The 17,439-nt window shown below is 38.1% G+C and overlaps 1 long non-coding RNA gene across 1 annotated transcript in view; it reads right to left on the bottom strand.

The window, feature by feature from the left end:
* Window positions 1–2,783: 2,783 nt before the first annotated feature.
* The window catches only part of LOC100347298 (large ribosomal subunit protein eL27), a 115,959-nt gene continuing 101,303 nt past the window's right edge, over window positions 2,784–17,439 (bottom strand). Inside the window, exon 3 of the long non-coding RNA XR_016229708.1 lies at window positions 2,784–3,213. This is a non-coding gene — a long non-coding RNA (large ribosomal subunit protein eL27). The remainder of the gene's footprint in view (window positions 3,214–17,439) is intronic.

The following is a 17,439-nucleotide window of genomic DNA, read 5'->3' as shown; positions in this document are numbered from 1 at the left end:
TCCTGGCCTCTCCCCACAGTCCGCATCCGAGTCTGTTTGTTCTAGCTTTCACTTTCGCTTTCGACCTTAGAGATTTCTCCCAGCTTCCCCCCGTAGTCCGTATCTGAGTCTATGCCTAGGCTTTCAATAGCTCCTTCCGGCACCTTTTTCGTCCGGCTTTTCCCTAGGCTGTTTGCTAGTCTCTCTCTCCGATATTTTCCACTTCTTCCCGTTTCTTCCCTCCTAAGTTTCCTAATCCGTCCTAGGTTTCCTAATCCGAGTCACGGCACCATTATGTCGCTCCCCCTCTTCGTGGAGGAACGACACAGGACCCTGCGCTGTTCTTTCGTCTGCTCAGCCCTCCCCGGGTTTGCTGCTGGTTCTTCCCGGGTTGGCTACTGTCCCTTCCACCTCCGTGGAAGGGCAGTTCCCACTGGCCACATTCCCCACTTCCGCAGGGGAGCGGCACACCGCTGGCCGGCTCTCTGGGGGGCTGCACAGGTGTTCCTTCAGATGTTCCCCCTAGATGTTCCTGGTGCGTGCCGTCTCTCTCCTCCTTTATAGTCCTCCTCCGCCAATCCTAACTCAGCTGCCCACACGCCGAGTACGCTGCTCTCCAATCAGGAGCAAGTCCTACAGTTTATTGGCTGAACTGGAGGCAGCTGTGCAGAAGCTGTTTACTTCTCTCCCAGCGCCATATTGTGGGAGAGCAGATGCATAGAATAAGTCTTAATTCCAGTAACTCAGTCCAGTCCGGGCTGCTCCCCACACTAACATCCATGATTTGTAGTTTTATTTCTATATATCTTAAGTTTCACTGTGAAGTGTTATTATTTTGCTGTAAAATTTCAAGTTTTGTTTAAAGATTTTTATTTATTTATTTGACAGGTAGAGTTTGTCGCTCCCCCTCTCGCGGAGGAACGACACTAGACCCTGCGCTGTTCTTTCTGCCCGGCTCTTCCCGGGTTTGCTGCCGGCCCTCACTCGCAGAGGAACGACTCTGTCCCGGGTTAGCTGCCGACCCGTCCACCTCCGTGGAGGAGCGGCACCCCCCGCCGCTTTCCTTGCTTCCGCAGAGGAGCGGCACACCGCTGGCTGGCTCTCTCGGGGGCTGCTCAGATGTTCCTCAGGTGTTCCTTCAGATGTTCCTGGTGCATGTTGTCTATCTCCTCCTTTATAGTCCTCTTCCACCAATCCCAACTCTGCTGCCCACATGCCGAGCACGCTGCTCTCCTCCAAACAGGAGCAGGATCAGCTCCTGCAGCTTTTCAGTCAAATTGGCGAGAGGCAGCTGTGTAGAAGTTTACTCCTCCCCAGCGCCATATTGTGGGAGAGCAGATGCATAGAATAACTCTTAATTCCAGTAACTTAGTCTAGTCTCAGTTGCTCCCCACAGAGTTACAGACAGTAAGAGAGAGAGAGACAGAGAGAAAGGTTTTCCTTCCATTGGTTCACTCTCCAAATGGCCACAACGGCTGGAGCTGCGCCAATGCAAAGCCAGCAGCCGGGGCTTCTTCCTGGTCTCCCGTGCAGGGGCCCAAGCACTTAGGCCATCCTCCACTGCCCTCCCAGTCTACTGCAGAGAGCTGGAGTGGAAGAGGAGCAGCCAGGATTAGAACTGGTGTTGCCGGCACCACAGGTGGAGGATTAACCTAGGTCACCATAGCGCTGGCTCCTCAAGTATTTTTTAATGACAGGTTTTAAAAATATAAATGAAGTATTTTATTCACTATTTTCTTATCTGTTTCTGGTGCTCTTTTTCTTTCTTATATTTAAAATCCCATCACTGATAATTTTTTATTTGTGCAAAAGCTTCCATTCACAGTTTCTGTGTTAGACTTTAATAATGAATTATTTTAGCTTTTATATGTCTGAGAAGGTCATTATTACCTCCTTTGTTTTGAAAAGTACTTTTAGTGTATAAAATTATGTATTGATATTTTCTTTCTGTTCTTTAAATCATCGTTCTATTGTCTTCTAATTCACATTGTTTCTGACAAGAAGTCCATTGTTTATTTCTCTGTACATAGCATACGTCAATGTTTGTGTTTACCCTGTATGTGTGTCTAATATTTTCTTTTTATGTTTTATGAAGTTTTATTGTAATTTCTTTTGCTAAAAACATTTGGAGATTCTTAGATCTTGGTTTTAGAGTTTTCAACAAATTTTTAAAGTTTTCAGTCATTATTTTTCATCTATTATTTTCTATCCCCATTCCCCCTTTAAAAACTCCATTTAAGTATTAAGATTCATTAAGCTGTTTTTCACCTTAATAATTTTTATTGATTTTTAGTTTCTTTTCTCTTTGTGATTCATTTTTGATTTTTTCTATTGATATGTTTTCCAACTTTCCTGTCAATCTCTTACAAGATTTGAAATTTCATAAATCTCAGGTATGATTTTTTTCTCTAGAATTCCAATTGATTTTTTTACTTCTTCCATATCCCTGGCTAACATATTTAAGTTCTCTTCATTCTTTGTAAACATATGAATTATAATATTAACTGTTTGAATATGTGTTTCATCTAATATATATACTATGTTTAATCTCCAAAAGCATTTATAAGCATATACAAGCAATATTTTTTTCACCTAATTCTTTTTTTCTGTCCATTTGCTTAGTAATTACTTTTGGGCTATAACACTAAGTTTTACAATGTTGGGAGTAGGATATTTTTGTATTTCTAAAAATTTCTTGAGCTTTACTCTGTAATACAGCTAATTTCTCTACAAAATATTGATCCTTCATGTCTTGCTTTTTTGGTTTTGTTTTCAAGTTTTAATGACTGGAACTAAAAAAATATCTAAAACTGCAGCTTCTGGAATAATGGTTTCTTCTTGCTGGTCTTGTACCTCTCTTTGAATATGAACTTGGCCTCTCATCAGGTCTTGCATTTAAGAGCAAGTTACCTGCAGACATCTTTGTTGACCAAAGTTTTGTCCAAGAGAATATCCACAGAGTACCTCGTAGGTATGAGGTGACTGCAGTTATATACTTTCACACAAGACTTGATCCTTGATATCTGGGTGATTTTTTTCTTGCACATGCCAGCTGTCACTTCACATGGTAGCAGTCAATCTCAGCCACCTGACCATGGCTATAGAGGCAGACAGATGTGCCATCATTAATGAGCTTCATGATGACGGTTTTGCATCCTAAGTAGCCTCCAACCAGGACCAGCACCACTTTTTCTGGTTCATGAATCTGATCATTTCCGCAGCAACTACTTGGGCCTACAATGAAAAACGACACTTGCTTTTAAACTTTGCCAGGTGTGACCAAGGAAGCCTTTAGTGCCAATGTCACACTGTCCTGTATAAATCCTAACTGCCTGCCCTTGCCTAGATTGCCATCTCTAAATTCTCAGGTTGGACAGAATATCTGGAACCTTCTCTTGTTGGAAAGTCAATCACTTTATTATTTTTTTTTATTTTATTCCTTCCACTTTTATTTCATTCTCACTGTCCTATCTGGTCCACTATCTAGGAATGACTTCCTCATTTTTTTCTGAAGTTTCAGTGTTTTTCAGAAGTAAATGAGAACCCCATTACATAATTTCCCAGAAGCAGAGATCACTTGAGCAAATAATATTGCAGTTCCATATGAAGACCTGGAAGAATTGTTCCATACAGGAAACCAGCCAGTGAAAGAAGTGCAGAGCTGAACGTGGGGCTGATAGTTGAAACAAAGGGCAAATAAAGGGGAAACAAGGGCGTGTGACTGGGACTGTTATGCAGTGGTTGGGAGAGAAGGAGATGAAATGACAACACACTAAGCTGATGTTAAGAAATGTGGGACAATGTACAACTAAAATTAAGCTGTAGCTTTCATTTTAGTAATCTCTCTACTACTCTTTATTGTCCTAAAGAGATGGAATAAATATTTCATGAATTTTCTGGTTTAATATTTTTATTTATTTTATGTGTTTGAAATGCAAGGAGATGGGGAGTTAGAGACAAAGCTCTCATCTGCTGTTTCACTCCCCACAATAGCTGAGACTTGGCCAGGCAAAAGTCCAGAGACCTGAACTCAACCCAGGTCTCCCATGTGGGTGGTAGGGAACCAACCCCTTGAAGCATCACCTGCTGCCTGTCAGGGTGCACATCAGCAGAAGCTAGAATCAGGGGCAGAGACAGAATTCCAACTCAGGCACTCTCATCAGAGAGGTTGGTATTATCTTAACTGCAAGCATAGTCTTAACTGTTGGCCCTGATTTGTTATGTCTAAGATTATGATATATAAGCATAAACTTCAACAATTTACACCCACGCACACACACAACATATAAAGTACAGTTTGGGAAGAAAATTTGCAGTTGATTCTCATATTAGGGACAGAGGTCCTACATGGGGAGCAAGTGCACAGTGACTTTTGTTGTTCCTTTAACAATTAAAACTTATTGATGATGTCAGTGATCATCTGAGGCTCTTGCCATGGGCTGCCAAGGCTATGGAAGCCTTTTGTGACCATAGACTCCATCGGCATTTGGGCAAGACCATAAGCAAAGTGGATGTTCTCTTCTCACTTCAGAGAAGAGTGTCTCCTTCTTTGATGATCCTTTCTTTCTACTGAGGTCTCACAGAGATCCTAGGTGTAGGAATTATTTTTTTGCCACAGAGTCTTGGCTTTCCATGCCAGAAATGCTCTCGTAGGCTTTTCAGCCAGACCAAGAAGGCTTAAACGTTGATAGAATCCAAATTTCTACCAATGGTATAAAATAAATATCTTCATATATTTGCTGTGTGTATAAGAAGCTTCATACGTCATTTTATAAAATTTGATATCAATGAAATGGTAATACCAATTGTTGTGGACTGAGTGGTGTTCCCTCAAATGAATAGGTTAAAGGCTCTACATTCAAAACGACTATATTTGGACACAAGGCATTTAAGAAGGCAATTAGGGTTAAATGTGGTCATATGGGTTTGCCCAAAATTCCGTAAACTCTGTAGTGCTCATGTACTTACAAGGAGAGGGAGAGTTACTGACACTACAAATAGGCATGCACAGAAGAAGGACCATGTGAAGACATAGTAAGACTTCTGTTCTCAAGCTAAAAAGAATGGTCACGGGAGAAGTGAAACATGCCAACATCAGGGGACTTCCAGCCTCCAGAACTGTGAGAAATAAATTCATGTCATTTATAAAATACCCACTATGTGATATATTGTCATAGCATCAGGAATAAACAAGGACATTGGCCAAGCAAAACTTTGTTAAAATGAAAAAATATGAAAATATTGAACTCTTAATGAATAGGAGCAAACAAAAGAAAGGTACACAATGAAAAACAAGAAAGACAGAAACCAACAAGACAATTTTGCTCTGGGTTAATCTGATATGAACACGAATTACCCCTGTCATCAACAGCAACCTCAGGAAATGAGATGAATGTGAGAGTCAAAGCAATGTAAGTGGTACTAGGTACATCTCTGTAGGCCCAATTCCCTCTTATATATATTTAAAAAACAGATGATTCCTGAGCTGTGCATATTTATTAATTCTCTCATTTCAATTCTTATCTCCTATTTATATACAGACAACTTGATCCAAACTTTGGGTTTCTGAGATGAATGATCTATATGCAGCAACTATAACAACTCACATGCTATCCTAAACTCATTACTATGTTATTTTCCTCTTTCATCATACTTCCTTTATTTTTGTTTAAGGAAATTTCCAAGGCCTAAACCTTCTGATTAAGCTCAATATTTCTTGTATTTCAATCTCTGTGACACTTCTGTCCATATTAATGTTTTCCTTCTTTTTTTTTTTTTTTTTTTTTTTTGCCTTCATGGAATTATTTCCAGTTGACATCTCTCCCAGGCTAGGATGCACTTTTTAAAATGTTTTAGATGAATTGGAAATATGAAAAGTGTAAATGAACACAGAATAACAATTTGGAACACTGGAGAAGATAATGAAAGGAGACATTTTAAAATTAAATGCAAACAATGGTTCAGGGAGTACAAACAGAAGCAGGTGGGAAGAGGATGATCTCCAACAACCAGAAGCAGAAGGGGCACTCAGAGGTCAGTGCTCAGAGCGCACAGCCAGGAGAGCAAACATCCCTCTCTGCCCTGGCCAGGGAAGTAAATAGAAAATTCACAAGGGACTTGATCAGTAAGGGAACAGTAAATCAAACTGCTACTTGGAAGCCAAAAAAACCAGACTTTCACCAAAAGAGAGTTTTAAGTTTAAAAATCACATGAAGACAACTGAGGATACATCTATTGAAATTTTCAAGAAATTTATGTTCACATAAAATCTGATTAATTTTTAAAGGCAAGTTCTCTGCCTTTAGAAATAATGGTAGGATTTTGGTTGTTCTTTCTAGATCTGTAACCTGTTGGGTGTGAGTCAACTTCTCTAAACCAGTGTTCCATCAATCAATAATTAGATAACTATCACCAGTCATCACGCTGTGAAACACACACACACACACACACACACACACACACACACTGCAGCAAAGTTCAGTGTCCATTCTCAGAGACTGGATTGTTGAGAGTCTGTTTTTTTCTGGTCAGTAAACCCGAAGAATGCATTCTCTGAGCCCAGGTTTGAATTGTTATTTATAAAGAGTGAAAAGTTATAAGTGACCTGTCCTCACAGAAAGAAGATCTCTCGTTCTGACATTTCTCGGGTTCTCCCCGCCAAAATGAGCAAGGTACGGATGAAATCCAACTACATACTCATTGGTGTGTTTGGGAATAAGGGTAGGACAGTCTCCACACGTCTATGTGCCTTGTGATACCTTATATTTTACCCAGTCCAATTTCCACTGTCAGTTCAATGGGCTATTGAAACAACTCTGATGCATGAAATGTAACAACCTCTGGGTCAGTACCCATGGGCTTGTCAAACATTCTTAGGTTGTCGTCTATCAACTATTGTCCCAGAGCTGACACTGCATGGAAACATTCCTATATATCCGATCTATCATTTTCCTTATCTCCTGTATTCTTGCAATATAATGTCAAGAGAGAAAACAGGAGTTTCTTGTATAGATAATAGTAAATGAGATAATAGATCTATGGATAAAGAACAACCTTTATGGACTATAGACGTAGATCCTCACATTGACATTCAACATCATCTAGAAAATAGAACGGTATCAGGTCAGGCAGTCTGCAGAGGAGCTGACTGAAAACCCAGGTGGGTCTACGGGAAGTAACAAACAATTGACTGTTCTTTTCCTAAGGTTTGCTGAAGATTCCTTTACCATCATCATCCTAGCCCATCAAGGGATAACAAAGACAGATATGATCTGCCTCCCAAAGGATTTATGAAACCTATGCATAAGTGAGGCATGCAGGAGTAGAACAAGAGAAAATTTTGGATATATGTATTACGTAGGATTATGAGTAAAGCAACAACAAACAACCAAGGGGAAAATCATATATAGGAATTTTAGTATATAAACCAGTCCTGCACACCGCTGGTTCTCATACCTGACATCAGAATCACCTGGAAGGATGAGTGGGTTTCTGATTTGCAAGGTTGAATTAAGGCCCAAGAATGTGCATATCTAACACTCCCTTGTGGTACAGATGCTACAAAAAGACTGCACTTAGAAAAACAACACTGTAGAACTAGAAAACCATTTAGAGATCAATCCAGCTAGCTTAGATGACTGCTGCATATTGCAGATACTGCATATTTTGATGCTCATCATACCACACACACAAACATACACAGAGGAATACACAAATACCCACATTTACACACATACACTTGTGCACACACACACACGTAGACACACACAACTGAAAATCCCCGGAATTTTTTGATTATTTTAGGAGTTTTTTTCTCTCATGTGAGTTACCCAGCTATTACCCACAGGGCCCTCCTCAGCTTAGCTGCATCCTCTTATCAGTGGTTGATTGACATGTGAAGATGAAAACAATTCAGATATCTGAAGACAAATATTTCTGTGTGCAACTTTCTGCTCTTATAGCTTTGGTCTCCTCAGATTTCCTGACTTGTGTAGTTTCTAGACTACAAATTTTTTTAAGTAGGATATTAATTATTATTATAAACATCCACTGACATTGCTGCAAATCATACTTTTTTCTTTAAATTTGGATTTGCAATTACTGCACAAGAACTGTGTATCTATTAGGTGGTACCTACAAAAGCTACCAACTGGGTGAGAATACCATCCTTGCAGATCTTTCTAGAATTCCACCTCTTTCATTTTCTCTTTCTCTTGTTTATAGAAACAGTTTTCAAAGAATGAGATAAGTTACATTTGATCTGCAACTTTTTAAAATCATGTGATAATCCAATATGAATGACTTTCATGTCAATAAGTATATTTCTTAAATAGGAAATTACAAAAAGTTTCAAAACTTGAGTTTTCAACAATGTTTTTAGTTTTGCCCATAATTCTCAGATTTTGAGTAATCAATATTCCAATTTGAAAAATGTGGTTTTAAGTGAGTTCATATGCATTTGTTATTTTCTATTCACTTCATTCTTTACTATCATTCCTAGCACTAACAGGTAATTTTTTCATAGAATCAAATGTGCATATGTCCTCATTGATAGGTTATTTCAGTACTTCAATATCTACGAAGATGAATCTGGAAAATTGATCAGATATAGGCAAGGATAGAAAGTACATTAATAACTAACTACAGTGAGAGGACCTATACCCCCAAAGTGTTTATAGCATCCCTTGTCATATCTGAGTTTGGTTCTTATGCTGTGCTGGCTGTATCTTTAAATGGTATTTTCTGATATTTAGTATGATGGGTCTTTATAGACTTCATGGAAAATGCATATCATGAAAAAATGTGGAATTCAAAACTTTTTGCAATAAAATGAACGTATCTCTCAAATTTTCCATGAACTTTTTGAAGTCTCATGTGCCTTGTAATTTTTTTCTGCATACCTGGAAATGAGGTGCTTTGTAAAAGCACCCTTAGTAATGTTAGTAAGGTACTAGAGCAAGGGAAAAGCACCCGGTAAACCTATGGGTCTCAGGACCTTAGTGTACCTGTGTCTCTGGACTGTGAATATGAGAGATGAACTCTCACTTCCTCCCTGCTCCTTAGATAGGATGGGATGACAGGACAGGGCTGGAGTTGATTGTTTCCCTTTCCCTTATGAACACCTAGAGTTAGTTTGAATTGGTTATTTCCCTTCTTCTAGGCTGTCATGAAACTCCAGCAGATTAGCCCACGGTTAAATAGTTTCCCCTGTGGTTACACCATAAGGCAGTTATAAACAAGATGCTGTGCTGTATTTAAAATGATTACTGTGGTCCTCCTGCTCAGAGAGGGTTGGGATTTTTATTTTTCTGATATTCATTGTGAGAGCCAGCTCAGACTCTCCTATGGAAAACTCAACAAAAGCTTAGAGACTCTTCTATAACTGGGGACTAGTAAAGTTTTGAGTCCAGTAATTTTCCAATAAGACTTTAGAGTTTTTAAAAAAAACTTCTATTTAAAATATAAATATATATTTCCAAAGTACAGCTTTTGGATTACAGTGGCTTATTTCTCCCATAACCTCCCTCCCACCCACAACCATCCCATTTCCCCCTCCCTCTCCCATTCCATTCACATCGATTCGTTTTCAATTATCATTATATACAGAATACCAATTTAGTATATACTAAGTAAAGATTTCAACAGTTTGCACCCACACAGAAACACAAAGTGAAAAGTACTGTTTGAGTACTAGTTATACTGTTAATTCACATAGCGCAACACATTAAGGACAGAGATCCTACATGAAGAGTAAGTGCACAGTGACTCCTGTTTATGGCATCAGTAATCTCCCTAGGCTCTTATCATGCGTTGCCAAGGCTATGGAAGCCTTTTGAGTTCACCTACTCTGATCTTATTTAGACAAGGTCATAGTCAAAGTGGAAGTTCTCTCCTCCCTTCAGAGAAATTTACCTCCTTCTTCGATGGCCCGTTATTTCCACTGGGATCTCACTCGCAGAGATCTTTCATTTAGGTTATTTTATTTTATTTTATTTTATTTTTTTTTTTTGCCAGAGTGTCTTGGCTTTCCATGCCTAAGAACCTCTCATGGGCTTTTTAGCCGGATCTGAATGCCTTAAGGGCTGATTCTGAGGCTAAAGTGCTGTTTAGGACATCTGTCATTCTATGAGTCTGTGGTGTATCCTGCTTCCAATGTTGGATCTTTCTCTCCTTTTTAATTCTATCAGTTAGCATTAACAGACACTAGTCTTGTTTATGTGACCCCTTTGACTCTTAATCCTATCATCAATTATGAACTGAAACTGATCATTTTGACTAGTGAGATGGCATTGGTACATGCCACCTTGATGGGATTGAATTGGAATCCCCTGGCATGTTTCTAACTCTACCTTTTGGGGCAAGTCCGATTGAGCATGTGCCGAACTGTACATCTCCTCCCTCTCTTAGTCCCACTCTTATATTAGGTTTTTGAACCCTGACCTTGATTCCCCTGAAGGCTTTTACTACTGCTTCTGCAGTGGTAAATTGTGACTCTATGAAGCTATCTGTCTGTTTCTCCATTTTGGGGTACTGTGGTCTGACTTGTCACTTCATTCCCCTACAGATTTGCTGATTACTTTATATGTTGTTGTGACACACAGGCAATCTCTAATCTGCTTATATTGCAAGTTAGAAATAAGAAGTCCTCAGTTACCCTTTGAAATACAAGTAATACTGCACCATTTTGTCCTTTTAATGCCTTTCATTTTTTTTTCTTTCCTATGTCTTTAGAATTAAATGACAACTCTTTCACATGATATGCTGTATCCCTGCTTGTCTGTCCAGGCTTTTATGCATCTCTGCCTTACTTTGTACAAACAAACCACACCAATAATTCCAATAATCAAAACTCAGTGGTTATTTTTCTAACCTTTTTCCTTTAACCTATCTCCTTTTCACTCAGTCTTGATGGCTCAAAGTTGAATGTTGTGGGATGAATGCCAAATATCAGTAACTCCAAGTGTATGTGGAGTCATCTGTCAGCATATGTATGACACTTAAAAATCAGGTTAGATTAAAAATGGAGAAAAGCAGAAAGGATAATTTCTATCATTATTAAAATATCATGAATTCATTGACTATTTGTTGTGGAGAAAGTTAATGAATATTAAGCTATTTTATTTTTTTTGAAGATGTGGGGACTGAATTTTGGAGAGCCTACATAGTTTTAATAAACATCTAAATCTAAATTGGTGTAATACTAAGAAGAAAACTTGATTCTTCTATCTTTCTCTAACATGCTTTGATCTACATCACTACCCCTCCACATGTAGTGCTAGGGTAACTTTACATTATTTTGGATGGTGAAGTTACCTGTATAGAAAAAACTAGCAGCAAAACAATAGTATAACCCTTCCACATGAGAGAACAATAATGACAACTATTTCCTGTACTACAGATCTTTCATTATAGTCATTGTTCTATAAATATCCACCCAAGTTCTGCCTATCCTTCAAGACCTGCCTTAGAGCGCTTCCATGCAATCTTTTCCAATCTTTGAACAAATATGTATTCTGTCTTTTCCAAAACTGTATACTCCTTTTGCAATGGCATTTCAGGTTTCCTATTATTTGTTTCCTCTTGAATTTTGCTAGCAGGTACAAAATGTTGTTGAACAAATTGTTATAACAATTTCAATTTCCACTTTGAGACATATCACACTGATTTTGGAAATGCACATGTCTGATAAATGACATTGAATGATATTAACCCAAAGGTGCTGTGGAGAAAGCTGTACTTGAGATTATTAGTTAGAATTATGCACTGTCTCCAAGACTTCCTCATTAAATATTGGATATAACAGATCGTAGCCTAAAGCAAAATAAGAAAAAATGGAAATTAAATATAATTCTGGATTTCAGCCTCTATATAATCCACATGAGGAACCATCAAATCAAACTTAACTCTAATACACTTGTACATTAATATATGTATATATGTATACAATAAAATGCAGACAGTATTATGTTTGCAGTTTATAGAATTAAGTAAGTTTGAAATAGTGAAAATTAAACACAATGCAACTTATATTACTCATATTATTTATATTTAGAAGATAGTATAAATACTTACTTTTAAAGAAAATAGATTATTGACATTGGAGTGATTAGAGATGAAACTTTTATGGCTCTAGAGAAATGAGTAACATATTAATAGGAGTTTTTTATCACTTGTTCTCAACTTTGCACCAGAAAGTAATATATTTCAGTTGTATGCTTGACAAATTTTGTTCTGCATAGGCATTTCTTCATCCATAGATATCGAAGTTCTAGTAAAGCTAGTTGAAAGTTCTGCTGAAGACTAAAAATAAAGATGAAAACAATGGTGACTTATATAATCTTACTACAGATGTTTTTAATTATCTGGATGAAGTAAATCAGACCAGATTTAATGCAATGCAATTCCGTGAATAAAAAATGCATATTAATTAAATTTTTTTTCAGTGTATAGCTAATACTTGTTATTAGGGAGTATATTAGTGGAATTTTCTACTAGAGAATGAGTAATGCAAAAAAGGTACATGTAGGATATCTAGAAAATAAATAGCATTTCTTTACATTTTAGAGAGCAGTTACAAAGTATGATACCATAAATGAAGTTATATTTAAATCCTATGTCTCCACTACTTACAAGCCATAAATATTTTAAAATTCATTTAAGTTTTTGGCAATTTATTCATTCACATGTCAAATGGCAATAATGTAATGGTTTATAATATTTCATAGCATTGTAAAAGAGATCATTGACACAATACTTATAAAATATCATGTAAATCATAGAAAATACATGTGCTATCAAATTTTTATAAGTATTAAAATAAGTAAAAGAAGTCAAGGAAATCATTTTGGTTTTTGTTGTATACACATTGTCTTTCACTATAACAGGCACATAATGGATTGTAAACAAAATCACATATGATAATCAGACTATATTCCTATGTGAAATTACTATTCAAGAAAATTCATTAATAAATTACTGTTAGTTAAACAAAAAGTAGTACTTATTTTAAGATTTATTTATTTACTTGAAAGTCCGAGTTACAGAGAGAGAAGAAGGGGCAGAGAGAGAGAAAGAGAGAGAGAGAGGTCTTCCATCTGCTGGCTTACTGTCCAGTTGGCCACAATGGCCAGAGCTGCGCTGATCCGAAGCCAGGAGCCAGGAGCTTCTTCTGGGTCTCCCACATGGGTGCAAGTGTCCAACGACTTGGGCCATCCTCCACTGCTTTCTCAGGCCACAGCAGAAAGCTGGATCAGAAGTGGAGCAGCCAAGACTCGAACTGGTGCCCATATGGGATGCTGGCTCTGCAAGTGGCTTTACCTACTCAGCCACAGTGCTGTTGCCAGCCCCAGTAACACTTTTCAAAAAGCCTTTTTACTATTAGTATGTCATCTCTTTTTAGACATTAGTTATTGATTGTACCTTGTACAGAAAATAAAATGCATACATACATATTCAACACAATCAGAAATAACTTGTTTTATGTCTTATAGATACAGTAACACTAAATTCTTCTGTGAAATTTCCATCTTTATAGGCCTTTTGGTCTTGGTACTTGGGTTTCTAAAGTTTGATTTGATTTTTTAATGATTTATTTATTTGAGAGGCAACAGTAGAAAGAAAGGAAGAGACAGAAGTCTTTCATGAGTTGTTTCACTCCCCAAATGGCCTCAAGGCAGAGTTGGGCTGATCCGAAGCTAGACATCAGGAGCTTCTTCCAGATCTCCCACACAGGAGCAGGGTCCCAAACCGTCTTCCATTCCTTTCTCAGGCCATTGGCAGGGAATTGGATTGGAAGTGGAGCAGCCGGACTTGAACACCCATATGGGATGTCAGCTCCACAGGCAGAGGCTTAACCTATTATGTCACAGCACCAGACCCTGATCTGATCTGATGTGCACGTTTTTCATCTATACATACGTTCATTACTGTGACAGGACAAGTCTTTACTTAGAAGGAACAGTGGAACAATGTTAAAGATTTTATTTTTTGATCAATAGGAGGTAATAAAATTCATCAGAAATACAGCCTATTTCCTTAGAACATCAGCCTATTTTCTTAACATACAGGTGTTATCGCTTTTATCAGGACATAATTTCTTTGTGCACCAATTTTCCTTGATTGTACTCCACAGGATTCTATGACAGAAAGCAGTGGAGAACTCTACCTGTGGACATGCTTTATGACAATGGTTAGGAAACGCCAGTGACATTGCCTATAGCAGTATGTAACCATGTTTTTTTTGACTCTGTTGGTAACATCTAGTCTTTACTTTAATGCCTAAGTATTAATAGGATATACTACATTATGTATGTAGCTCTGAAAACATTTTATTTCAATATACATGCTTTTTCACATTTTGTTTAAACCATTTCTCTTTCCATAATTTTTTACTGTTCTTCACCAAAAATGCAAAAATAATGGTCCAAAATATGAGTAAAATGAAAAAAAAAATACGATTTTATGTTAAGAACATTGGTGCATGTTGAGTTGGCTATAGTTGGATAAAGAGAATTGAATAGTAAAGGGGGGAAAGATTCATGATTATTAAGATTTCTGAAAGCTTTCTGTCTGGCTAGATGTTCCACACAGTCCAGAAATGTGGATTGTCATTCATCTTCAGCAAATTTGCATTGCCACATCTTTCCCAAGAGTGAGGGTTCCAGCTGAAAAGGTTGAGCCCTCCCAGCACGTGTCACTTGCCCATCTTTGTAATGTTGAATGAATTAGACCCGTCCATATTTAGAACCATTATTACTGATACTCAGACAGGATCATTTTTCTTTCCAATGAGATAGTGTCTGTTTGACTCATCCTATGATGACACCAGGGCAGACTGATGTAGGAGTTTTAGACTCTAAATGGTTAGTCCTCTTAGATTTAAGGCAAATAATCTACTGTCAAACTGATGGAGCAAGAGACCTTTAAGGCTGAGATATAAAAGAGCGCCCTCCCTACAAAGTCAAAAAGGAAAAACCTAAGTCACTTTTGTTGTTCCCCTTTGAATCACAATGGAACTCTTGTTTTCTCAAAATGTAGAAAAATAGGTGTATCTGAAATCTCAGTTCTCAGCTTCACAAGTCAATCCACTATAATGTTTTACGTTCAAAACCAATTTTTAAATATATTATTTATATAAAATAATCCAGTGCCATCTTAAACTCTCAAGTATTACATATATGCCGTATGTGTATATATATGTAGTTATAAGTGTGTGTATATGTAAATGAAAAATAATAACATATTGTCAGAAACACATATTAATTACATTTGGATAAATAAGTAGGAATCTTGTTATACAACCTAAAGTGCAAAAACAGCAAGTTTATTAGCACAGAATTGACAAGAAAATTTTTTTTTAAATAAAAAATAGCACTCAATTATTTTCTCATGTTTTCTGGTAAGTACATTAAAATATTCAGCTAAGGGGCCAGCTTTGTGGTATAGCAGGTTAAGCCACCACCTGTGATACCAGCATCCCATATGGGTGCCGATTCCAGTCTTGGCTGCTCCATTTCTGATCCAACTAGCTACTAATGCACCTAGGAAAGCATTGGAAGATGGCCCAAGTACCCACGTGGCAGACACAGAAGAAGCTCCTGCTCCTGGCTTTGTCCTGGCCCAGCCCCAGCCACTTAGGGAGTGAACCATTGGATCAGTGGATGGAAGATCTGTCTCTTCTGTCTCTCCCTCTCTCTCAAGAACTCTGATTTTCTATAGTTTGTCTATTTTATATTATTGTGGTTGTACTTGTGTTCTTTTCTTCTCTCAATTTTGCATTTCCCCAAAGAAGGAAATATGTTGGCAGATATAAATTAATCCACTAAAATGAAATCCAACATGAAAGGATGTGTCACTGTGTGTATCTGCCTTTTCCGACATAATCTATAATGTTTCCCCCTCTCCTCAATTAAGAAAGCAGTTTGGATATTTCTCCTGTTTCCTTCTTCTCAAATGAAAAAACAACACAGTCTTTCTCTCCTATAAGATCAGCAAGAGCACAAATAAGTGGAGTCTCAAAAATTTTCCCCTTTTGTTCAGAATAGACTGGATCTTCAGTGCTGACCTCAATAATTCATGCAGAAACTACAGAATTTTAGTAGGACTGAAGTCATTTTGGTAAAGTGACCCTTTTTCCCCTTTGCCCTTGGTCAAATGACAAGCTAAGAGCTGAGAGAGACAACTTTAACTCAGTCCATAGCAAAAGACTGATATGTCTCCAGCACAAAATTTAAACACAGTGAACTTGCCTGCAAAAAGGCCAATCGGATTCTTCCCAAACATGAATCCTGGGATATACAGGCCGCATAAAGGTAGAGTAACAGTCTAGGGCTTCCCTAGGTGACTAGTGACTGGGTATCAGAGCTCTGAGTGGTCTTGTCCTGAGCTGGAGATGTTACCTGATTGGGCTCATGTACATTTTCATGTCCGATTTCCTTGTACCAAAATTCTAGAACACTGAGCAGAAATGTCCGTAAGAGAACAATGAAAAGAACCCTTGAAAAATAGAAACATCCGAAGGTCATAATTCTTTATCTTTTTTTCCTGGTTTGTACATGTTCTAGTAGCTCTTTTTTAATTTTTTTTTTTTTTGACAGGCAGAGTGGACAGTGAGAGAGAGAGAGACAGAGAGAAAGGTCTTCCTTTTTGCCGTTGGTTCACTCCCCAATGGCCGCTTCGGCCGGCACCCCGCGCTGATCCGAAGCCAGGAGCCAGGTGCTTCTCCTGGTCTCCCACGTGGGTGAAGGGCCCAAGGACTTGGGCCATCCTCCACTGCACTCCCTGGCCACAGCAGAGAGCTGGCCTGGAAGAGGGGCAACCGAGACAGAATCCGGTGTCCCGACCGGGACTAGAACCCGGTGTGCCAGGCGGAGGATTAGCCTATTGAGCCGTGGCGTCGGCAAGTAGCTCTTCCCATAATATCTTCCCAAACCTACATCTGCCCATGCAGACCATTCCCTGTCCTATTGGAACGTGAATAAATAGACTATAACCTCTGCCATAAGAAATCTTTCGTTTGTGACCTCATCTCCTTGCAATTCAGAGCCTGCTGGTACACATCATGCCGCACTGCTGGACCATTATGAAAAAGACAAAAATGCACTATTTCCTCTATTCTCTACCAAGAGACCATCTCATTTTATTGCAATTTCAAAGAAAACCTTGTAAATGCAGCTGGGGAAATAAATGAACAAAACAAAGCATGTAACCAGCCATTCTTTACTTATTGACTAAACATGTAATCAGGTTTTTTCTATTTCGCAATGACACTCACTGCTTTTGATTAAAAAAAAAAAGTTCCCTACAGAAGAACAAAAAGATCAAACAATACTTTTGGTTTCACAGTTGTATAATTAGGAAATCACCAATAAAACACACACAATTTAACAATTTTCTTCTTACATCTTTTTATGACCTCCTGATTTAACATGAGAATGAATTTACATTGTTTAAAGAGACTTA

Source organism: Oryctolagus cuniculus, chromosome 2 (assembly GCF_051225735.1).
Source record: "Oryctolagus cuniculus isolate XC-2025 breed Fujian yellow rabbit chromosome 2, ASM5122573v1, whole genome shotgun sequence".
Taxonomy (NCBI): Eukaryota; Metazoa; Chordata; class Mammalia; order Lagomorpha; family Leporidae; genus Oryctolagus; species Oryctolagus cuniculus.
The sequence above is the reverse complement of the archived record's forward strand: the minus strand, read 5'-3'. Positions and strand labels throughout refer to the sequence as shown.